This window comes from Pseudopodoces humilis, chromosome 7 (assembly GCF_049639895.1).
Source record: "Pseudopodoces humilis isolate 2021_Gansu_Grassland_sample_001 chromosome 7, ASM4963989v1, whole genome shotgun sequence".
Taxonomy (NCBI): domain Eukaryota; kingdom Metazoa; phylum Chordata; class Aves; order Passeriformes; family Paridae; genus Pseudopodoces; species Pseudopodoces humilis.
The window spans coordinates 49,011,956-49,033,954 of record NC_142206.1 but is presented as its reverse complement, the minus strand read 5'-3'; the positions used below and the strand labels follow the sequence as shown (position 1 = coordinate 49,033,954).

Sequence of the window (21,999 nt, the reverse complement as noted above, 5' to 3'; positions counted from 1 at the left end):
TGGCTTTCGCAGATGAATATTATATGTACTTTTTTTAGCTATGTACGTACTTTTTTTCTTGCTAACAAGTTTTAAGCTTAAAAGAATTTCCTAGGTACAGGGCAAGGAAACCCCAGAGGGCAAGGACAGTGGGGCCCAAGCTGGTTATCAGGAGAACAATAGAGCCCAAACTGTTATCAGGAGCAGGAGATATGAAGCCCAGCTGCCCTCAAAGGAAGGATAAGGGGCCCGGACTGTTATCAATACTTACCATTTGCAGAAGAAAGGAAACCAGACTCAAAATAATGGTGGTCAGCAAAAATAATGATGACCAGCAAGAATAATGATGACCAGCAAAAACAGTGCTGACCAGCAGAAAATAAAAATTGTGCAAAAGCATGTTCTAAGAAGGCGGAACTAGGGAGGGGACATGTTTTGAATATGCATAAAATCCTCACAGCAGGAGGGGATAAAAAGAGTGTTCCCAAGATACCAGGTGTGTTCCTGGCAACCCGCCAGGGCACCTGGCCATTTTAACCCTTTGCTTTATTTCTTTTGTCTCCTAATTGTCTTTTGTTTATATTAAACTTTTTATAATTTATTAAGTGAATCTTGTTTTTAATACCCTTAATAACTCACAGCCTGTGACTGTTTTCAGCTTAGGCAGTTCACAAGCCAGACACTATTGCTACGGATTTAATAATTTGCAAAGAATTTTGCTACCATGAACTTGTCCAGACTCTATCTGAGCTCATCTGAAGCTGAACATCCTTCTCAATCTGGACTCTTGGTGCCACTTAACAGTCAGGGTTGTCCAGTGATTACAGTCATGTAAATCAGCCTTGGGAGATATGCCGTCTCTCCACGGGAGAGAGGGATGATTAGTATCAATGGCAATCTATCTTTTTGGTAGATTAAATTCAGTGAAATTAATCTCATCCTCAGTCTTGATGTCTTCATTTTCCCAGTAAGGTACAGTAGTTTCCCTCTGCAGTCTTATTTGAGATTTTACATTAAAAGCAATGAGACTTCCAGACCTGACACTAATGGGAGTTGTGAAGCACTTGTGATTAACAATAGGCTAAGGACAGAAACCTGCAATGCTCTCTGTGGCTGCTCTATTTTTCTGCCTATGCCTATACAAAGTAAATATATGCCAATTTACATCATCCCAAACCTTCACCCATGTCGCTGCCATTACAGTGACCTGCAGTTTGTTTTAGCCTCAGAGAGTATTTATGGTTCAGGCAAGGCTGCCACCCTCCCCAGGAGCACTGGGCGAGGAGGGCAGGGCAAAGGGTTAAACGGGGAAACATGACAGTGAGGGACATGACAGGAGCAGATGGCAAGGGGTAATGCTGTGCACACTGGAAATGAAACTCCTTTCCTAGTGATTGTGTCGGCATTCTTAAGTAGCAGTAATAGCACATCGCTTGCTAAATGGCTTCTGGGACTGGCAAAGAAAGAATTGAAATAATTAAATAGCAACAGGCAGAAAACCAAACGGCAAAATGTCAAGTTGTAATGAGAACACCCACTGCGCGGAATACCTCCCACTGGCATGCTCTGGGGTCACAAGGAGAGCAGGCTCTTCAACAGTTCTGTGATACATTTTCTAGTTAGCAGAAAAATCCCATTTTATAACCAAAGTGATTCACAGGAATGAAAAACAGCATGTCACATACCAGTCACTGATACAATAAGTATGACAGCATCCTTAAACAGCAGCATATAAAATCTATCCCTTAGCAATAACATTGCTCCATTTCTTTGAGAATTGGGTGTCTGACATTTTTTTATAGTCAGCTAGAGATTGTGACACTTGGCTGCTGCTACCTTGTTGGGAGCCCAGGTTTGGCATAGATATTTGAAAGCACAGCTGAATCTTCTAGTGAGAAACTAAGAAACCTCAGCAGCAGCTTTAACAGCTCTGCTCTTTGCTCTAGTCTCACCAAGCACCACTCTAGGAATGGGATGCTAAGAGGTGAAATGTCACCACAGCTCAGGTGTTTTTTTGTAAAATACATGTTGCTACTTCAGAATATTTAACTTTCCAGTGTTTCTTTTTTGTTAAATTTTAGATATCATACTTTTACAAGATGGTATGAACACTTCAAGTGAAATTATTATTTCCTTCTGCCCTGATAGCATGTGATCACTGCAGTGCATATTTATGTCTGAAAACATTCCACCTGCAGTCATAAATTAATCTACCACAGTTGCCAAAGGCAGTAGCAATATATGGTTTCACAAATTCACAAATTCTTAAGCTCTTTTTAAATAACTGGGTTTTTTTACTAAAGAGATATCCCACATCACCAGTATTCTCCCCGCAGTAATTCTCTTGTGTCTCACAAAATGATGCATATATATATATTCTCTTTATCTAAAGCACACACTGTAAATGAAGATGTCCTATTGGCTATTATTGATTTACAGGTAATATCTGGAGAACCAAGTTCTTCTGTTCACTGTTTGCCAGAATATCACCCTACTGCACACAATGCAGACTGGGTGCACAGTGACAATCAGGACTTGTTCTATGTTCACTGCAAGTGGATTCGCTTGAACGCATTAAACCCACACACAAAATTAACCACCACCTAAGGCAATCCTATTTAATTTAATTAAATACATCTAATTCTGAAGAGGAAGATCCATGAAAATGTTTTATGCAGTTAGCTTCAAATTCTCATTTTAATTGATTCAGATTCCTGCTTCATCCTGAAATCAGTCTTGGGCTGACAAGCTTAGAAAAAAACAGATGCTTATTTTCAAAATATAATTGTCAAAGTGTTCACCCTACCATTGGCAATTGAAAATTTTCATTCCAACATGGAGGCATCAGGATTTCACCTGTTATTTTGATCTTGTTAAAAACTTTCCAATTTATCAATCTCTGCTTTTCTTCCAATCCTTTACATTCCTAGGGCCTGTGCATTACTTCCTCCACCGCTTTCCAACCCATGCTAGGCTAGATAAAATGCCCTTTTAGATGATAGCACTATTCAAAGTTGTTCCATATCAGCAGTATCTCAGATGCTAGTTTTGAGCCTTGCTGTTGAACCACACACACTAAGAGCTGCCTTGATCAGCAGATGTCTAGATATTTAGGAAGGAACAACCCAGGATGTTCCAAGATGCTGCAGCAGACACTTCACCTCTGAGTTTGCTCTTGGCTGTGGAGACTGGTTTCCCTTAACTAAGGTATTCCCACAAGGAACAGAGCTCAGCTAGATCAGCTGGCCCTAAGCAACTGCTTTTATGAGCACAGGTCCTGTGCAGGCTGGAGCACCTCTCTGTGGAAAGTTCCCCTGCTGAATCATCTGCCAAAAGCAGTGTCGATAACTAACATGAAGATAAGTGAAATTTTCACTTTCTTGTTTCTGCATAGGTAGCATCCAAGATTCCCTAATGATAAACATGCTGTGATTCCACTCCTGCGATTTACATCTGCCTAGCACCTCGTTGAAATAGCTTTTTTTATTTCAAAGAACCCTACTGCTCTTAAACTATTATTCTCGACCAAATGCTGTTGCATTTCGTCTTCCAAGTGCATAAGACTGAGAACGAACAAAAGCCTTTCTAATAAAAAAGCTGACAGCAGCTGACAAGTCTCAAATGGATACAGAGAAGTTTCTCATTCCACCCTTGGTCCCAAAAATACCTCCTTTCTTTCCAGCCACATCAAGGAAAAGAGCAAGTTTTGCCAGCATTCAACAGAAATTCAAATTTCTATGAAGAAGCCACAACTCTAAGTTACACATAATTTGTATTGTGAATCTGCATACCTTAAATTGGAGGGAACAGTGAATGTAACAAAAACGTGCAGAGTCAAGCAGACTGTGCTTTAAACTATCTGAAACTGTCTGTGGAACAACTATTAAAGCAGCACTAGCTGACCTTCTATATCTAATCCAGCTGATGTTAACATCCTGTTGTGGACACCACAGTGGGGGAGAAGATGCCTGGCCTCCATGTACCGTTACAACTTTCATGCAGAAGAACAGGAACATCAAAGAAAAATATAAACAGAGGGACCCAGAAAGGCAAGCATTTATCAAAATGGAAAACCTCAGTGGGAGGCTATAAAACTAGCCATTGATGTTATCATCAGTAAGAGCTCTTAAAATCTGTTTACAATTTCCCAAAATGGAAAAACAGAGGACACTTCACACCATGTGTAGCCATACTGGGAAACTCAGGGAGAACAGGAATTCCTTTAGAGATAAGAGCAATCTGCAGAGCCGGAACAGTTTAATACAGAACGTGATTCTGGAAGAGCTTCAAACAACAAGCCTCTGAGTTTAAACTCTTACCTAATATGTGAAAAGAAAGAGGTACCGATTATCCCATTTACTGCTTCCAAAATTTTTGGCATTGTTCACTTCAAAGCCAAACTACTGGATTTAACTGGATTAATTGTCTCCTGTTTTGATCCAGGCTGGCAATTTCTTTCTGGTGTCAAGTTCCTCTATTACAATAACCACCCTAAATTAAGCCAGCAAGCAAGCAAGCAACCAAAAAATAATATTGGGGAGGAAAAAAAAACAACAGTACCTTGGCATAATGTTTTGATGTCCCAGGGGACAGCTTTTCTCCAAGGACATAAGGCTGTATCACTGACAGGAAGCAAGCACACCACTGCACAGTATCAGTGGCAGTTTCAGTTCTTATGCAGAAAGTAAGTGGCTTTCCATGTGCCAGGGTAAAGAGAAAACCAACACAAGCTGATTGTAATGGTACTTTGTATCTGCTGAGGAAAAGGCATTCCCACCATAAACAGAAAAGCCACATCGTGGGGTGTAAGTGGAAACCAAAGAGCAGAACTCAAGAACGAATGTACTGGAAAATAACTGAACAAATCCTAATCCCATATCTCAAAGTAAAAAAAGTCTGCTCAGATTCTTTCTCCACTGTAATCTTTGCATCCTTGTTCATCTCTGAGAAAATGGTGGTGCCTCATTATCCATTTGGTGATGTGCCAAGATTCTAGGTAGTAAAGAGACTGACCTTCACATTATTTTGATTTTCCTTCTGCTCCCTCTCCCTTAGCCTAACATGATGCTTATGCTGTTCTCTAGGAGGGTGTAGGGGGATGTATGGAGAGATGGGAATTGACTGCCATTCACAGCAAGGGCAGCAACAACACAATTTCAAAAGTAGAACTACTTTGAGATGAAAAATTGTTTAAATCATTAGACTTCAGGCATGGGCAAAAGTAACAATTTTGTAAATCGCTGTATCCTTTAGTATTTTGTAATCAGGATGCTTTTCACAAATACTAAAATAATTTTAAGGGGCAGGTGTTAGGAGCTGGAACTAGGAGGATGCAACATTTTGGACATCATCTTATTCCTCTAGAGGAAAAAATAACTGCGCAGAAATTCCTCTATGTTGCATATGCTGACCACTGCTCAAACCAAAACCCAGGAGCAATAAAAAAAATCTTGCATGTTCTTCCAATCCCTGCTACACAGCCCATGAAAAATTAATTGGCTGATATTTAACTAAGCCATACTAGCAGGCTTAGCTCTATTTCATCAGAGAAATTTCTTATTATTCCATGCAGACTCAAAAGCTTTCAAACCTTCCAAACTATAACTCTCATTTATCTTATGTTACCCAGTGATGGCTGTATTGCAAAGACAAGTTGGGATACATTTATCTATTGAGAGAAGTAATTACTAGCACTGCATCTCTGCTGTACCTAATGATGTGATATAAATGCCTCATTTTCAGCACTTTGAGATAGCCACCTTGAACCTATCCTCAAATATGATGAGTTAGGTCACTGTAATAATGCAAACACACTGAGAAGAATATTATTCTATGATGACTTCCAGAGATTAATTCTCTCATGGAAAACACTTGCAGGCATCCAATAAAAAGCCTCAGAATGGAAATGAAAACATTTAATAGATTCAACTTATTCCATAAAGATTATTTTCCTTAAACTTATATATTCTATCAGAGCCTCTGAAAAAAACAGCAGAGAAAGGAAACTGGTAATGATGTGTGCAATGTTATTTTGGCTATGCAGCATTTTTATCCAACATTTTTTCCTATTTATTTTTTTCCTTTCTCTTTCCTTCTCATGTTGCATTGCATCTTCACAAACAAAAGAGTGAGGAGGGCTGAGGTATGCTGAGGTTTATATATTTGAGGTACATCTCTTACGCCTTATATAAGGCTATTTTTGCCAACATTTTTGCTTGTGTACTTGGCACCTAGTTCAAGACACACAACAAGCCTGAGAGGCAACAAAAACAAGGCATTCCAGTTGAGATGGACAAAAACCAGAGAAAAATCTGACACAATGCTAGTCCTCTTCATGTCTGGAGCTGTTAAGGGTAGCAGCCAGCATAAAGATCAGCAAAATAGAGAGCTGCTTCCAGGAAGAAAGGAGGTCTGCCAAACGCCCCTACTGCATACACTTCATTTGATGGAACACCAACATGTGTCAGGCTGGCATCCACTGTGATCCCATCAGGCATATCAGCCTCGACATATGGCTTGAACAACCTACAGACTACACATTCCTCTCAACTCATTCTGTAAGTAGCAGTTTATAACTAAAAAGGCACAATTTGCTTAAAAATTAATCCTATTCCCTTGCATTTTTTTGTCTCATGAGTGAGCCAATCACATTACACAAGAGAATAAAAATTGGAAGGTGAAATAATGTTGATGATTTCCTAATTTTTAGTATTTGAAGAGTAGTATTCACTGGGCTAAGAAAAGTTCCATCCAACATTAACTATTTATCGACTACCATGAAGAAATAAAAGCCCAATCACACGTCAGTCTTGAGTGCTTAAGAACTCAGTGCCACCAAGCAAGTATTTCAACCATCTTGTAGGATTTACTGTTTCCACAGCAGAGCCTGAGGAAGAGAAGTAACCCCCTTGGTGTGAGGTCAGCAGGCATGATATGAACAGGATTCACAATGGCTTAAAATAAGCCTGGTTCACTTTACTTTGAAGCAAGAGGAGCATCCATACCCATACGGGACATTTCACTGTCTCTTTGAGTGGGGGCAGAAACCTTCATCAAAGTGTGAGAACAGCCAGCATCACAGCCAAATATTCCATATGTTCTCACAAACCCAGATAATCACAACCCAGGTTTTGCTCATGTACTAGGACCATCAAGGGATGATTAAGTGTGGCTGAACTAGACAGCAGCTGATGACAGCTTTATCATGCCAAACAAACAGAACAGCCAAGCCATCTGTGTTTGTGTGCTTATGTTTAAGATTGTTCAAACAGTTCAGAGCATGTTATAGAAAAATATAATAAATTATGCATTGATTCTCTCTAGATAAGCCTGTCTATATATGTATAGGCAAAATAACACTCCTTAGTGCCTGACATACATAGGATGGGTAGAAATCAATGTTTAATTTATTATACTTCTATTTGTAATTCAACACTTGTGCTTTGAACTCTTGGGGCTGCTCAGGATAATTAAAGCAGTAGATATGTAACACTTTTCCTTGGGAAATAATGTTTTCCTACCCAAAAGTGATTCCTGTAAAAGCTTGTTCAGTTATTCTTGTGTTATGGAAGGCTGAGCAGGGAACAAAGAAAATAAAGTAAAAATGTATTGTGTTTGCATTTTCCCCTCATTTTACTCAGTGGAATATAAATTATGGAATCACTGCTAGCCTGGAGAACTGGAACAGTTGAGAGAGAAGTGATTTGGTATTCTCCTATGCCTGATGGAAGATGCAAGTTCACACTCCTCTGGTGTCTAAGGATCTCAGGATGTTTGAAGAAATGTTTTGAAAGTACATGAACAGGAGAAAACTGCTATTGTCCCTGAACTTGACAGCTGTCCCTGAGTATGCTGCAGTTTAGGTACTGAAGAAATTCTCCCACCAGGAGAGTTCACCAGTTGAAAATCTTTCAGGTAAAAGGTGTTGAAAAGTAATCAGAAAATGAGCTGGCTCCAAGGTCAGGTGGGCTCCCTCCACATCCTGAGAGCCAAAGTAAATGCACTGACTCCTCTGCAAGCTGAAGCTCAGAGCCTTCCGAACTTCAGGTGGTCAAAGCTGCAAAACAAAACAGCTACGGAACACCTTGGTGCTTTAAGAGACAAGTTCACACTGAAGACACCTACACCCACGTAACTTTACACACTTACACGTGTAATTTTGTGATGGTATCTTGCACCTACAGATGCAATTTTAAAATTTTAAAATAACCAAATTGGCCAAAAGCAATCTAAGATTGAGAATAATTATCAGCTACCGGAACACAGAAAGTAAGGTGAAGTATCAAGCAAGTGAACTGCACCAAAATCCAAAACTCTTGTTTTTTAAACCCTTACAACAAGACCTACAAAAACAGCTGGAAAAAAAAAAAAGAGAAGAAAAAAAGAACAAAAGTCTGGCAGAAGCACAACACTCAGCCCCAGGAGATGTGCACATGCATGGCAGTGCAGTTCCCAGCCCTTGGCTGGGTTCTTCAGTCCAAGCTTATATATTCAGATAATGAACTCCCTGATCTAGATTACAATACTCCTACCCATGCTGAGGTTTTATTTATGATCCCTCCAAACCCAACTTAAATAAAGTATCACCATCTCATTTTATCAAGGCAGCAAAGAACCATTTTGAACCATAAAAAGATCAAATGATGGAGGAGACAAAAATTGGAGCATTCACATAGATTCTCACCAAGGAGCCACTGGCTCTAAGACAGGTGCAGCTCAGTTAACAACAGTTTGGTATCCCTGCATCATTCAGTGCAGCCTTAGAACTTAATGCAGCACCTGATAAGGGATATTTTTTAAATAAAGGTAACAGGCAAAGGAAATTTCATTGGGCATAGTCCTGTAACACTCTGAAGGATTTTGCATCCTGGGGAAAAAGAGGGCTCTCCCTCACCCAGCAGCCAGACAGGTACCCATCTGCCACAGAGGGCTTAATTCCACCTGGTTTGCCCCCTCAGAGCAACCCCTTGAAAAATAGTCTCAAGCTCACCATCCAGTCAAAAGAAGGTAAATTTAGGGATTGAAATTGGACATGAAGAGATCCCTTGAGAAGACAGCTATTGCTCTCCATTGGCAATATGTGGGAAGGTAAGTACCTAATCTTAAGGCAGTGCACACAGTGCTTATTTGAAAATCTGTTCAAAATCACAAAAATTTATCTCATTAAATGCTGGAATAGGAACTTATTTCCTACTCCTATTTAAGGGTATTTCTTTACTTATTTTCTAATAATTTAAAGTTTCAGAGTTGCAGTAAAATTGAAACACACATCTAAAATTAACTACACAGATCCAATTTAAATATAACTAAATCAATAATCTAGTAGTAAAAAGAATAGCAGAGAAAAATGAAAGGATTTTTCAAAAGTAATTATAATTTCTTTAAAGCAATTCTGCATTTTGGAAGTGCCCTGCATGTCATGAGTATAATATGAATGATTGTACTTGAAAAACAGGCAGAGGGATAAACATCAGGTAACACAGAGGTGACCATAATATACAGATGGTCACGTTCACTCAAGATAAAATGAAATCAAGTTAGGAAGTTCAAAACATTTGAAAAAAAACAGTTTTCTATGTATTTGTTAGTAGAGCTGAACTCAAGACAAGCTTTTGCACAGGTTTTCCAAGGCCTGAGTAAGATCTTTGCACCACGGATGCTGCTTTGAGCATCCTCCTAGCACAATTCAGTACCTGATCAATTGTCCCTTGAAAATAAACTGGAAACCAAGCTGTGAGACATTTCCTGACTAGGAAGACTACATCAGCGATCCCTGAGTACTATTTACCAAGTTAAGAGACTATACATTTATTGTCAAGTGTACAGAATTAACTACAGAATAAAACCAGATTTAATCCATCCTGTTGCTCAAAGAGCATCATGGAGATATAACTGATAAAATGCAAGATGTCCAGATTCAGAACAACCTGAAACCAGAAAGTATTCCCCTTGGAAAAAACTTGAACATAATCAAGAAGGTAGAGTTTTATTATCCTGAAGGGAATTTCTGAACAAACTTGTTTGATCCAGCCTGTAATACAAAACACACTTATACGAAACACAATGACAAAATGCAGCAAGTCAAACCCCTCGGAAGGACCTCAAGAAATGTCCCTGTGATCTCTAAGAAGGACTGGATCCCAGTAAATAAAAGAGCAAATGCAGCACGGTTAAACTTTAATTACATTTGGCTCCCTCAAAACAGATGCTCACAGACAGATTTCTGTTTCACCCACTAATGACTGTCATACACAATCATGTCACTGATTTCAGAGGTCTGCAGGGTTTGCACGCTTGCAGGCAAAACCGACAAGACACAGCTAAAGAATATTCACAAAATCCAACACCCTGCTTCATCCAACAGGGATATTCAGACACTGCAACAGAGGTAAGAGAACCAGACTGTGCCATGCTGTCTCAGGAAGAGGAACAATTGTCAGACTGCTGGTGCCTGTGACAACCTCAGCATTTAAGAGCAGTGGTCCTCCTGTGCTTGGGAGGCCACAGTGTGCTCCCCCTGTTCACTCTCTGCTCTGGGTTCCTGGATCATCACATACTGATGAAAGGATATGTCCTAGGGTGACTTTATGATACTGGTATCCCCAATCATCTGGTTTATGTTATATATTAAGTTCTGCACCTTTAAGACTGGCTTTGAGAGCAAGAGAGGGAGAGCAAGAGGAAGAAGAAGCGCGGAGTGTGTTAAAGAAAAACATCACTCCCACACATCCCGCTCCTGGACTGTGGTGTCTGCAGCACGGACAGACAGCGGGACAGAGCTTCTCTCTGGCTTTTAGTTAGTTTTAGCTAGCTGAGGCAGAGGAGTTCCCTGGACCTTTGTTTTTTTCCTTTTCTTAGATCTGTGCAAGCCTGCTCTGGACTGAACACCCAGCCAAACCCCGGGAGCTCACGCCTGTGGCCCACCGGGGCCTGGGCCTCGGCACTTTCCAGCGCCGGAGGGACTGATAAGAACCTGAGCGAGCCGAGCTACACCACATGAAAAGGACTTTTCTTCCTAGACTTGCCATCCCATCGAACAGCAAGAGGTTTTATTATTTAATATTATTCAGTATCTGTTAAATAAACAGCTTTTTCCACTTCTCTCTAAGAAATTTTGTTTTGTTTTGTTTTTTTTTCTTCCCTTTTCCAGACCAGGGGTGGGGAGGGGGCATTTCCCTGAGGAAATCCCCATTTGGAGTTTTCCTCCCTAATTTGCCCTAAACTAGAACAGGATAACATGGTGGTGATATGAAAACACTAACACAGGTAGGCAGGGGGTCAGAAGGAAGAGGTACATCACAAATATGTGCAGGGGAAGGCAAGCTCTTGGGAAGTCATACATGCCTTGGGTATTTCACAGAGTAAATCCTGTCCCAAGAAATCTGTTTTTCCAATTACTTCAGATATGATCCCCATAAGATTTAGAGTGGGCCTTAGTCAACTCCAGCTTTCTGTTGCAAGATCTACAAAGAAAGTGATGGGAAGTGGAAGCACTCATCCCCAGTTTGAGACTGTGTCTCAAACTTGGGTCTCACCAGCTCACCACATCAAAGTGGAGTTCAAGTGTGGAGCTTGAGTCTCATGCTATGCAGAACTGCTGTCATGAACCTCATTTCATTCATTTTTATTAAAATAAGCTTGTTTTTCTTGCAGCTTAAATAGATAAGAGGAATCAGAAACAAACATCTTTGTCCCATTCCTTTGGTTCCTGGGGTGGCCACAGTGTGACTACACACCAATTCCTACATACACAAAAGGGTCTCCACTGATTTTAAACATGTTCTCTGATAAAAATATCAGATCAGATCCCACCTGTGTATCCCAGCTCTGCCCACAGCAGCATTTTTCCCCCCCACAAGGCACTAAATTACTCCAGCACTGAGATAACAAAACCAGTGCCATCATCTCCAAGGTAAAAGCAGAGTCTGGATTTTGCAGAAGAGTAAGCTTCTACCTCTCACCTTCCATCATAACCCATTTCCCTCTGTAATCCTGTTGTGCAGGCACCATCTGTTTCCCCAAAGGGAAGGTGCTTGCTCTTTGAGGAATGTAGAAAAACAGGTTTTGAGACCACCACAGTACTCATTGTCCATATAGTTATACCCCCTGTAAATCTCATCAACAGCCATCCTTTCTATTTCAAACTTACACTTGTACCATAAGAAAAAAAAAAAAGAAGGAACATTAAAAATTCATCCAATTCTCCATGATCTTATGGAGGAAAAGAAGAAATAAAATTTCTAGAAAGCATTAGAGTGCACAACTCATTACTGAGGAAAAAATCATTGGGTCACTCTGGCCTTTAGAATAAACCATTACCTTCAACAAAAAGTATAGTCCATATTGTTTCAAGAAAACCCTTATCTATTACTTGGAACCAAGCCCTGGCTGCTAATTGATTGTGGCCTATGAAAGCTCCTCCTAATGAGATGGGCTTTGAGCCAGAATCTGTTCACATGCAGAGAAACATCAGCAAAACCAGCCAGTCAAGATTTGTGTCACAAGATCTGTGATCAAACTTTTCTCCTGCTGGAAGAATAAGAGTAAAGCCAAAGGCTGATTTTGTACACTTTTTACCAAGAGGCTAAAACACAGGGGCATGCTCATTCTTTTTTTTCAGAAAACACATGAGCTTTGGTCAAAAGGTGCTTGATATTCTGGGGCTGAAAAGTGCACAGCTGACCCCTGCTGATCTCTAGCTAGACAGCAGAAAAGCAAGAAAATGCAGCATTAGCATCTGCCAACTGTACTTGGGCATCCACAGACAGAACAAGACAGAAGATGAACCAATATGAGTTGACAGCCTTAAAATATTTATCTGATCCACATTATTTTCATCTTAGGCCTTCATTTAAGCCTGCAATTTAGATGATGACATGTTTCTTTCCTTTGCAGAAATGCAGACAAGATATTTGCACATGAAAAGTTTGACATTAGCAGAGTGAATTTTATGGATATTGATGTACTCGGATTTTTCAAAAGGTTACTGTGATCTTTTGTTGATTAAAAGACATGATGTCACTAAGATAAATCCTTCAGTTGCTATTAACAACATTTCCTAGTGAAAAACATCAAACGTTTTTATAAAACAGTGCTGGATAACTGTTGTGGTTTAAAACCAGTAACTAAAAAATTACTATTTCTTTCTGTGAGATATGGATTTGAACAAGAGCAAAACAGGCTTAAAACTTAAAAGGAATAGAAACAGTTTATTAACAAACTACAAGAATAAGAACACTAGAATAAACTTCTAGAAAACTCTTTTATCTCTTACCACTTAACTATTCTTTTGTACACATGATAACATAGAGACAAAAAAAAAAACTTTAGAACTTTGGTGGTCAAAAACAGTCTCAATTTTTTCTAGAGTATTTCTTTCATTCTTTGTAGAGAAACAGAAGTCTCTTTTTGCCGATCTATGGAGTTTTTAGAGTTCACTTCTCCCATTCCACATCATTCCGAGGTGTGCATGGGTCAAATGAGTCTAGGGATACTAGTTTAAGGATGAGTTATTTAAAGGCAGAGGTCTTCTTCATCTGTCTCTGTGAGCCTTCCTGGAAAACAGCTTTTGCTTTGCTCTTCAAGGCTTCAAAAAAATCTTCACTCTACCCATCTCCAGCAACTCACAGTATCACAATTACTTTTTTTTTAAAAAGTCCACACTTTGAATGCTTTATTCCTCCCATACTCTAGTCATGAATTAAAGGAGTCTTTTAAACTACTATTACCCATCTCTATAGCTTTTACAAAAAAAATATTTCAGCTGTACGCATCTCCTTATTCTCTCTTTCTTATTTAAACTTAACTCTTTCTCTCACTGTTTTTAGTGGTTCTATGATGTTTTTTGCATGTTGATTGTCTCTCTCGTTCTCTGTCTTTTCTGAGAAAAAGGAGTAATCTGTTCATTTATGCAGGTAGTAAAAGAATCAAAAGTTTTAGAAAGCTGCAAGAGTTCCTAGTGTCAGGTTTCAGTCCCGCAGCAGAAACTGTAAACTAAGCTCGGCTGACCGACTCTGCTTCTCTTCCCCCCTCCCTGCGGCCCTGTCGGCCGGGAGGGGGGGAAGGAGGCCAGGACAGACCTTGCTACCTTGTCAAAAGCCGGAAACCAAAGAGGGCAAGAGAACTCTGTCTGTACTTCTTAAGGGGGTGTTTACAAGTTGAATTCACTTTTTAATGGTCAGATCTGCTGTCAATTCTTAGAAATGACTGATAATTGGTCAGGAGGAAAAACTCCCATCAGCCACTAGCAGCTCTAACTTCCTCTCTTTCTAAGCTGTCTTAAAAGTAAAGCTACACCATGACAATAACATAAGGAAAGGTTACTTCTCATGTGAAAGAGGGAAGTCTGTGACCTTAATGATTTTGCTTTGCATTATAGTAGAAATGTAAATGCTTGATTTAAGTAACACTGATGCACTAGTCTTCACAGCTCAGAAATCAAGTGTTAAAAGGCACATGTAAGAAAGCTTTTTCCAGGTGGTAGCCTTTACATCTGCTGGCTATCTTGTTCTTTCAAGTGAAAAAGATATGAAGGAAATAAAGTTACCAGGGAGACTAAACGCAATTTTAATAAAAAATGAACTGCTATTTTATGTCTTGATTTCAGATGATTATGATATCATGACACAAAATGTTGAATGGCAGATTCATGATAAATCTGCCTCTTTTTCCCACAAAGACAGTGCAAGTGAAAAGAAATTAATCTAATCTACTGGAAACTAAACTAATCTAAACTACTTAATCTAAACTACTGGAAACCCAAACCACTCCAAGCATATCTGACATAAACACAGTTCATATATAAACTGACATATAATGAACTGACATAAAATGAACTGACATAAATTCAGTTCAAGGTGATAGCTCCCTCTTTCTAGACATCCTCATTCATACCCCAAGCACAAGCTTTTTCTACCCTCTCCAAAGACATGGAGTCAGCGTAGAATGAAATTCTTGTATTCAGGATTCCTGCATTTGTGGAAAAGATAACAAGACAACCTCCTACAGCCAACTACAAACTCCTACTGGGTAACTTGAACTTGCTGCTCAAAGAATTTGGTTAAAAAGATGGAGTGAGGGGCCACAGAAAAGCTAAAACCAATTATCATTTGATCATGGAAGGCCTGGAAAGGGGAAAGTACATTTTTAGTCCACCTTGATATATATACATGTAAAGACATAATTTCAGTGACAGGGTGAAAAATCTAAACAAAGATTAACCTGAAATGGACTATGCAAATGGAGTCCTTAAAATGCAGGGATGCATGAAAACCAGATCTGAACACATGCTTTGGAAATCCAGACCTGAAAGCAGATGCATGTGTGATGGCACAAGACTGTTTTTATCTCAATTACTACAAATGTTGCACTGAGGGAAGAGGAGGGGCATGCTGGCAGACAGCTGCAAACAGATGTGAACAAGCTGCCCTTTCCTACTCACAGTGCTGACCTGGGTGCTCAGGAGGACTGCCTGACCAGGCAATGAAGAAGCATGGGAACTCAGACCGCTTCAGCAAAAGGAAATTTGCACAAATAAGGATATCTGCAAAGCAATGATTCCTTTCTGTCAGCTTCACTGCATTGCTGCTGAGGTGAGAGCATTAAAACTGAAGGGCTAACAGGATGTACCACCACTGTAAGCAGATTTCAGAGTTGTTCTCTAGTTATCTCTGTTATTTAAATGAATTAATCTCCATTTTTTATTCACTGTCATTTTACTTGCTTGTTCTTTTATTTGTTTGGCTTAACCCCTGACATGAAAGACATTGAAGAAGGCCAGCCAAAATGAGATATACACAGGATGGCGTTAGGCTCTCTGTGACCCAGTTAATTGCTTAGAAGAAAAGGGCATTGCTATCTGGAATACAGCAGCTGGATGATAAACAGCCACTGACTATGGAGCATTTCTTGGGAGGATCACTGTGAGGCTGACAGCCTCAGACATATGGATTCATGTATGGGAATATAATTATGCTTGTTTTCTTCACAGATGTGGAGAAAAATACAAAAATCCTTCATAATTGTGTCAGTGGGTTGAGTATTTAAATACCTGTAATTTGAAATGTCTTAATCTTTTTTTTACTCTGTCTAGGTATTCACAATTCCAGTTAAATATAAAGATCCCAAAGGACCTGTGAAAATAAAGAAAAAGCTCTTGCTCAAAACCCAATAATAAAAAATTGGGAGCAGAGCAAAGATGGCAATGAGACAGAAGTCCAACTGGAAGGTTACACACATCAGCAGTCCAGTCATGGCCCAGTGTTTTACCAACTTTAAAAAAGGACAGTTTTCAGCAGGTATTGTGGGAAAAAACAATAAAGTGGCTTTGCTGTATTTGTGAAACTAAATGCAAGATTGAGGACATATATGGAAAAAGGCAGCCCTGAAATATGAAGAGTGATTAATGGACAAGAATTAGAATTAGCCAGAATTAGGTAAGATTTTGAAGGGAAATACAAAAGAATGGATGAGATGGTTGTCACAAGTATTTATTTATGATACAACTGCTCCTTGTTTGAGATGAAGAAAAGGCCAAACACGAACTAACAAAACAATTGCTTGTTTCTTTGGTTTACAATTTCAAGTTTCCCAATCTTCATAGCACTCCCACTTTGCTCTGCATTTGGCAAAGTGCAGAGTGCACATCACTCTTTATTTCCTCAGCTTATATTTTTCCTTCCACAAGTCTGTGCAAAGCTAATTTGCCTTTTACTTACGGATTCTGAGCAGTTTGTGGGCACGCTGCCTGCTCTGCTGCAGAAGCAGCTATCACCAAAACATCTCTGACACTGCCTGCAAGACATATTAGCAAGCGGATTTACATCTGCTTGTGACTCCTGTGTGGTTTTTTCAGCTCTATGTGTCCCACATGAGATAATTTTAACAGAATGTTTTCAGCTTTGTTTTCTCTGGATTGTATTGACATCATGCAGGCAAAGCCTGCGTTTATTCCCACTGATAATTTACGGCTGCTCTCAGCATCGAGCTCTCAATGCACAGAGACATGGACCTGGGAGCAAATGTGTCAGAAGCACCCCTTCTCCTGAATTCCCCTTTTGCTCTTCAGTTAAAAGCACTTCTGCTCTGGCAGACAGGGCATTCATGCTGGTGGGCAGTGGCAGATGGGCAGCACAAGAGCAGTGCCATCCCCCACCCACTCCCCACATGTTCCTCAGAAGGCAGGGACCACCGCCCTGCCCAAGGCTCAGGAACAGGGGGCCGCCTGCTCCTGCATCCTGGTGACATGGCTCACCCTGTCCTCACGTGGCAATGAGCTCAGGTGGCATCCTGTCGCTGTGGGGCTCCCCTGGGCAGGGAGGAAGGTGTGGGCTGGCTCCCTCTGGTCAGCATCACGTTTACATGACGTGAATGCACATATGTCCTCACTGCTGCTTTGCTTCCTGTTTTTTAACAATTGTTCCCATCAACCTGTCTCTTTGAGAATGTGTCGAATTTTTCAAAAAATAGATTTGGAGGCTACCTACTGACTTCTGTGAAATAGATTTAAAAAAAAAAAAAAATCCAGTTGTGGAGGATTCAGGTTTTTGTTGATGGTTCCCACAATATAAATCCAGTGCATGGTTTGGGCAGCACAACCCACAGTTAAATTTGACCTACAAAAACAAATGTAGCCCAGACTTACATGAAATAAATATTCCTAATAGCAAAAACAGTATCACATTTGAAAGATGACTTGGAATTGTGCTGCTTGAAGCACTGGTTCCAGTAATTGTAGGGACCACAAAAACAAGTCTACTTAATGATTAGTTAGAAAAACAGAAGAAAAAAAAATAAGTGGAAGAAAAAAGGCTAAATATGCTGACTGCTATGCTTTGGAAGCTACAATCAGGTACCTCCAGGGAAACACAGAGCTCTCCTAATGATGAACCAGTGAGACTGACATCAGGAGGTACCACATCCAGGTACACAGAATATAAGTTACTGAATGAATAAATAAATACATCCTTAGTGGTTCTCAGAGATAAGAACCCAAATTATTTGTTACTAGCCAATGAGGCAGGCAGAAAAGGAACAGTACCATCACACAGAACCATGGCCAAGGAGGGTCATGTGGCAGCAGAGATACTCAAACTCTGTCACATGTTGCTGTGACTCGGGAATTAGGTGCATAAGGCAGCAGTAGCCCCTTAAAGCAAGGCAGCAGCAAGAGAGATGAAGCCTCCCAACAAAGGGTAAAATGTTTCCTTGCAGCTCTGAAGCCAGGCCCCTGAAATCACCATCCATGTTGAGCTTTTAAGTACACACAGCCACAAGGCTTCCCACACACTCCAAAAACAGATGGATAGGTAAGTCCCAGTTAGGAACACTGACAGCAGGCCAGCCTGATTACAAAGGCCCTCTGTGCTGGAGTGTCTCTCCAAGAGACAGCTGCTAAGGGCCATTACCAATGATCAGACCATGCAACTGATCTGGTGCACTCAGCTCTCTTGGTGCTCTCAACTGCAAGCCAAACATACAGAGCCTGCCATGAGATGATGCTTCTGAGCGGTGCCCTCCACAGCTCTGCGGAGGAGGAAAGCAGAGACAAAAGGAAATACAGAGCACAACATCCATGTCCCTAAATGCTGGGCCTTCATAGGACATTATGGACTCATCCTCTTTCTGTTTATCTGGGATTTTTCCACTTCAGCCCCCAAAACAGATCACAGATTTTAATCCTATCAGCTTTCTTGACTTACTGTTTTTATTACATATCTGTTGTCAGCCACTGTTTAATAAAGATTTACTGACTACATACAACAAGTTTCATGCCCACATTTATGGGGATGCAATGACGGAAAATATGAGCTTCTGCATTTATTTCTTGGATATACAAGAGAAAATGTTTATAGATTCAATTTCTTTTCCCCTCCACATTTTCAATAGGAAAGCACTCTCTAATTGTTATTTCTTTAAATGTTCACTCAACTACGAATTTACTTGGCCTTTCTCACAGTAAATATCATTTGCTTACATGTGAGAATTACTCATCACTGCTGAGCAGGTAATAAAATCAGGGAATAAAATGGCAGCAGCGGACAGGAATCAGCATGTTCCTACATTTGATGGGCCACATGATACAACTTCACTCAGAAGAGAAATGTGTGCTTTCACCAGGTAAGTATGTGGCCTTGACCTTAACTCTTCTATTAAGTTAACAGAAACAGAGTGAAATTTTCAGGTCAAGCAGTAGGTTGCAAACCACACAGAAAGTGCTGACAGAGCTATTTTACCTGCACCTCAATATCTTTCAAGTGACTGATTTTAAAAATAAATTGCTAACAACGCAACTGCAGGAATATCATGTTTGTTTATTCTCACATCAGTGACTGAGAAGCTGTAAATAGGTGTGACAGCTGCTGCATCTCCTCTGTTGTCACCACTCTGCTGCTCCTGTGAGACAGCCAGTGAACAGGATGACTACGAGGACTGACAGGAGCATAGCATGATCCTGAGGCAAAGAGTTGTACATGAGCTCTATTACTCCTAAACGGATGTCAGGCTTTCTGTCAAAATCAGCACGCAGAAAGACACTGCTTATTTTTGGGGAAGAGCACACCCTGTCCTGCTTGTTGGCCAAGCTTTACTGAAATGGAACAGCATCTGAAAGTCCCAGTTTTCCAAACTTCTGTAAGATCACCTGCCAGATTCATTTTGAAGGAAAGGACACCACAGTTTAAAAAAAACCAAACAACAAAACAAAAGACCATAAAAATCAGAGCTTGATAATCATGAATCCAGTACCAAAAGACAGGGCTATAGCTTCTATAACTATATAGACTATAACTTAGTCAATGTCCAAAAGAACTTGAGGAATGCTCTCAGCATTACCTGCTGGGCCACCTGACTGCACATGGAGGAAGAAGGATTTGCTGCTTTGCCTCTGCAACCAATGGCCAGTTTAAACTTCTACACTAAGGAGCATCAAACTGGGAATAAGTGCTCACTAAAACTCTTATCTCCTCTGTGGCCTCGTGGGACAGTCCAGCCTTCCTCTCTGTATCCTTTAGTTTCAGGTGAACCTTTACACTCTTGATGATAAGTTGTGAGGTTTATAAGAATTAAAATCACCTTAGGAGTTGAACTCAGTAAGTCGTAGGTCACTGCAGGATGCAGCAGTTGGACAACAATCCTGAAATACCATGAGCAACAGGCACAGCTGTATTGTCCGTCTCTGGTTGCCACCCTGTGTGTGCTTGCCCAGCCTATGGTCCCTCACTGCCCTGGTCCTGCGGGACAGAGTGGAGGCGCCACAGATCACCAGTGTTGGGGTGCAAGGTCCCAGTCATGTCTCACACAAATTTACAGTACATGCCTGATGGCTGCTTATATTGTAGTGTCCCTGAGATCTCTAAAGTATGGAGATGCACCCATGCCCTAAATGTTACATATTTCTGTAAAAAAAGGTATCATGGATGTGGTGAAGTCCAGTTGAATTACCATCATAACCTATGGGCAATACAAGTTATTGAATTTTATTTTTTAAGAATTAAAAAATCTAACACTAAGAAATTATTGAATCTGTTTGCATTAATGAACTTATATCTTTGATTAGGCAAGGCTAATTTTAGAGTGTAAAACCATGTGATTTGTTTCCTAACAGCAAAGACCAGGTAGCAAAGCAGGAGCAACTGCCATTACAGAAGAGACTCTCCTACTTGTTGTTCTCTAGAACTGAGTTTTAAGATTTTTAGTAACAGTTGGCTTTCCCATTTCCAAAGCCAACAGTTACAGAAACAATGAGCTGGCTCCTGGGAGCTGGCCAGCATTCTCTACACCAATTCAAATCAGACCACGCTGTGTCCTCAAGGAAGACAGCAGAGTTTGGCCAAACCTACCCTTGCTTCCTCTTCCCATTTCCCTTCACTTGTCACCATGACCCATGGCACATGCTGGCACCTGAAGGCTTTAAGGCACAGCAAGGGGTTGTTATCATGGCAGCCCAGACTGCAGCTTACATCAGCATATTGTCTTCTGCTTTCTCCATGCCCTCCCTTCTGCCAGACATGAACTGTGCAGACCAGAGGTCAGGAGACAAATGGTTTAGAGGCAGCAATGTTTTTTTAGTCATCCAAATACCCATCTTTAAAGTGCTGTTAGGGGTATTATGTACACTAAAGTGATAAGCAAGATATGTACCATGAAAACCACCCATGCTGAAAACTACAGCTGGCTGAGTAAAGGTTACCTGTGAAAGTATAAAGGACAGTTGTAAGAAAAGTCAGTAGGTGCATGTCTCTTCTCACACTTGGTAAGATTACAGGAGAAATGAGTTGCAAAACTACATTGAGAACAAGGAACAAGGCAAGCACAGCAACTCAATTTCTTCTGATTCTGTTTCATGTCCTTGAGAAATGCCAGAGAACGCACCAGGAGAATAAAACATCTGCCACCCTGACAACAAATTTCACTGCCTTGCTCATCTGCAGAGTTTCACTGCATGCTCAATCAGATGGCTCAGAGACCAACACAGAATGAACCATTTCACAGCCTGGATCCTATCACAGAATAACCATTTGGTATGCTTTTATGTTAATAACCATATATTTAATGAAGGTGACCTCTAGGTCTGTGACAGGAAAAATATCATTGCACAGGCAAAGAGAGTAGAGTGTTTGCAAATTAATTTTCAATGTCTTTCTCATAAGTGAATGCTGGGCTCAGCGTTTAGAGAAGAATTCAGAACTTTTCAGATTGAGGTTGTAAGCTACTCTGCTCTAGCTGAAGACCAACCAAAATATAAAACAGAGCAAAGGAGGTGACATTTCCATTCCTGAGATTTAGATTCTACATCAAGCACCACTCAATTTTTACTAACTTGCAGGCCAGCAACAACATACTAACAGTCTTCTGTCTTTAGTAACTCAACTGGGAAAGTTTCTGCCATGCTGCTTACAGTTTCAGTGATTGCAGCATTTTAGTTTGCTGTTCTGATGCATTTGCATCTCTTGTCCCTCCCTGAACAGGAGAATTGTTTACTCTTTACTCTTTCACCTCCATCTTCCAGAACCAAACTCAAAT

The 21,999-nt window shown here is 40.4% G+C and overlaps 1 protein-coding gene across 1 annotated transcript in view; it reads right to left on the bottom strand.

The window, feature by feature from the left end:
• C7H14orf132 (chromosome 7 C14orf132 homolog) overlaps positions 1 to 21,999 on the bottom strand; it is a 42,704-nt gene that overhangs the window by 11,356 nt on the left and 9,349 nt on the right. The gene's annotated exons all lie outside the window — the stretch shown is intronic.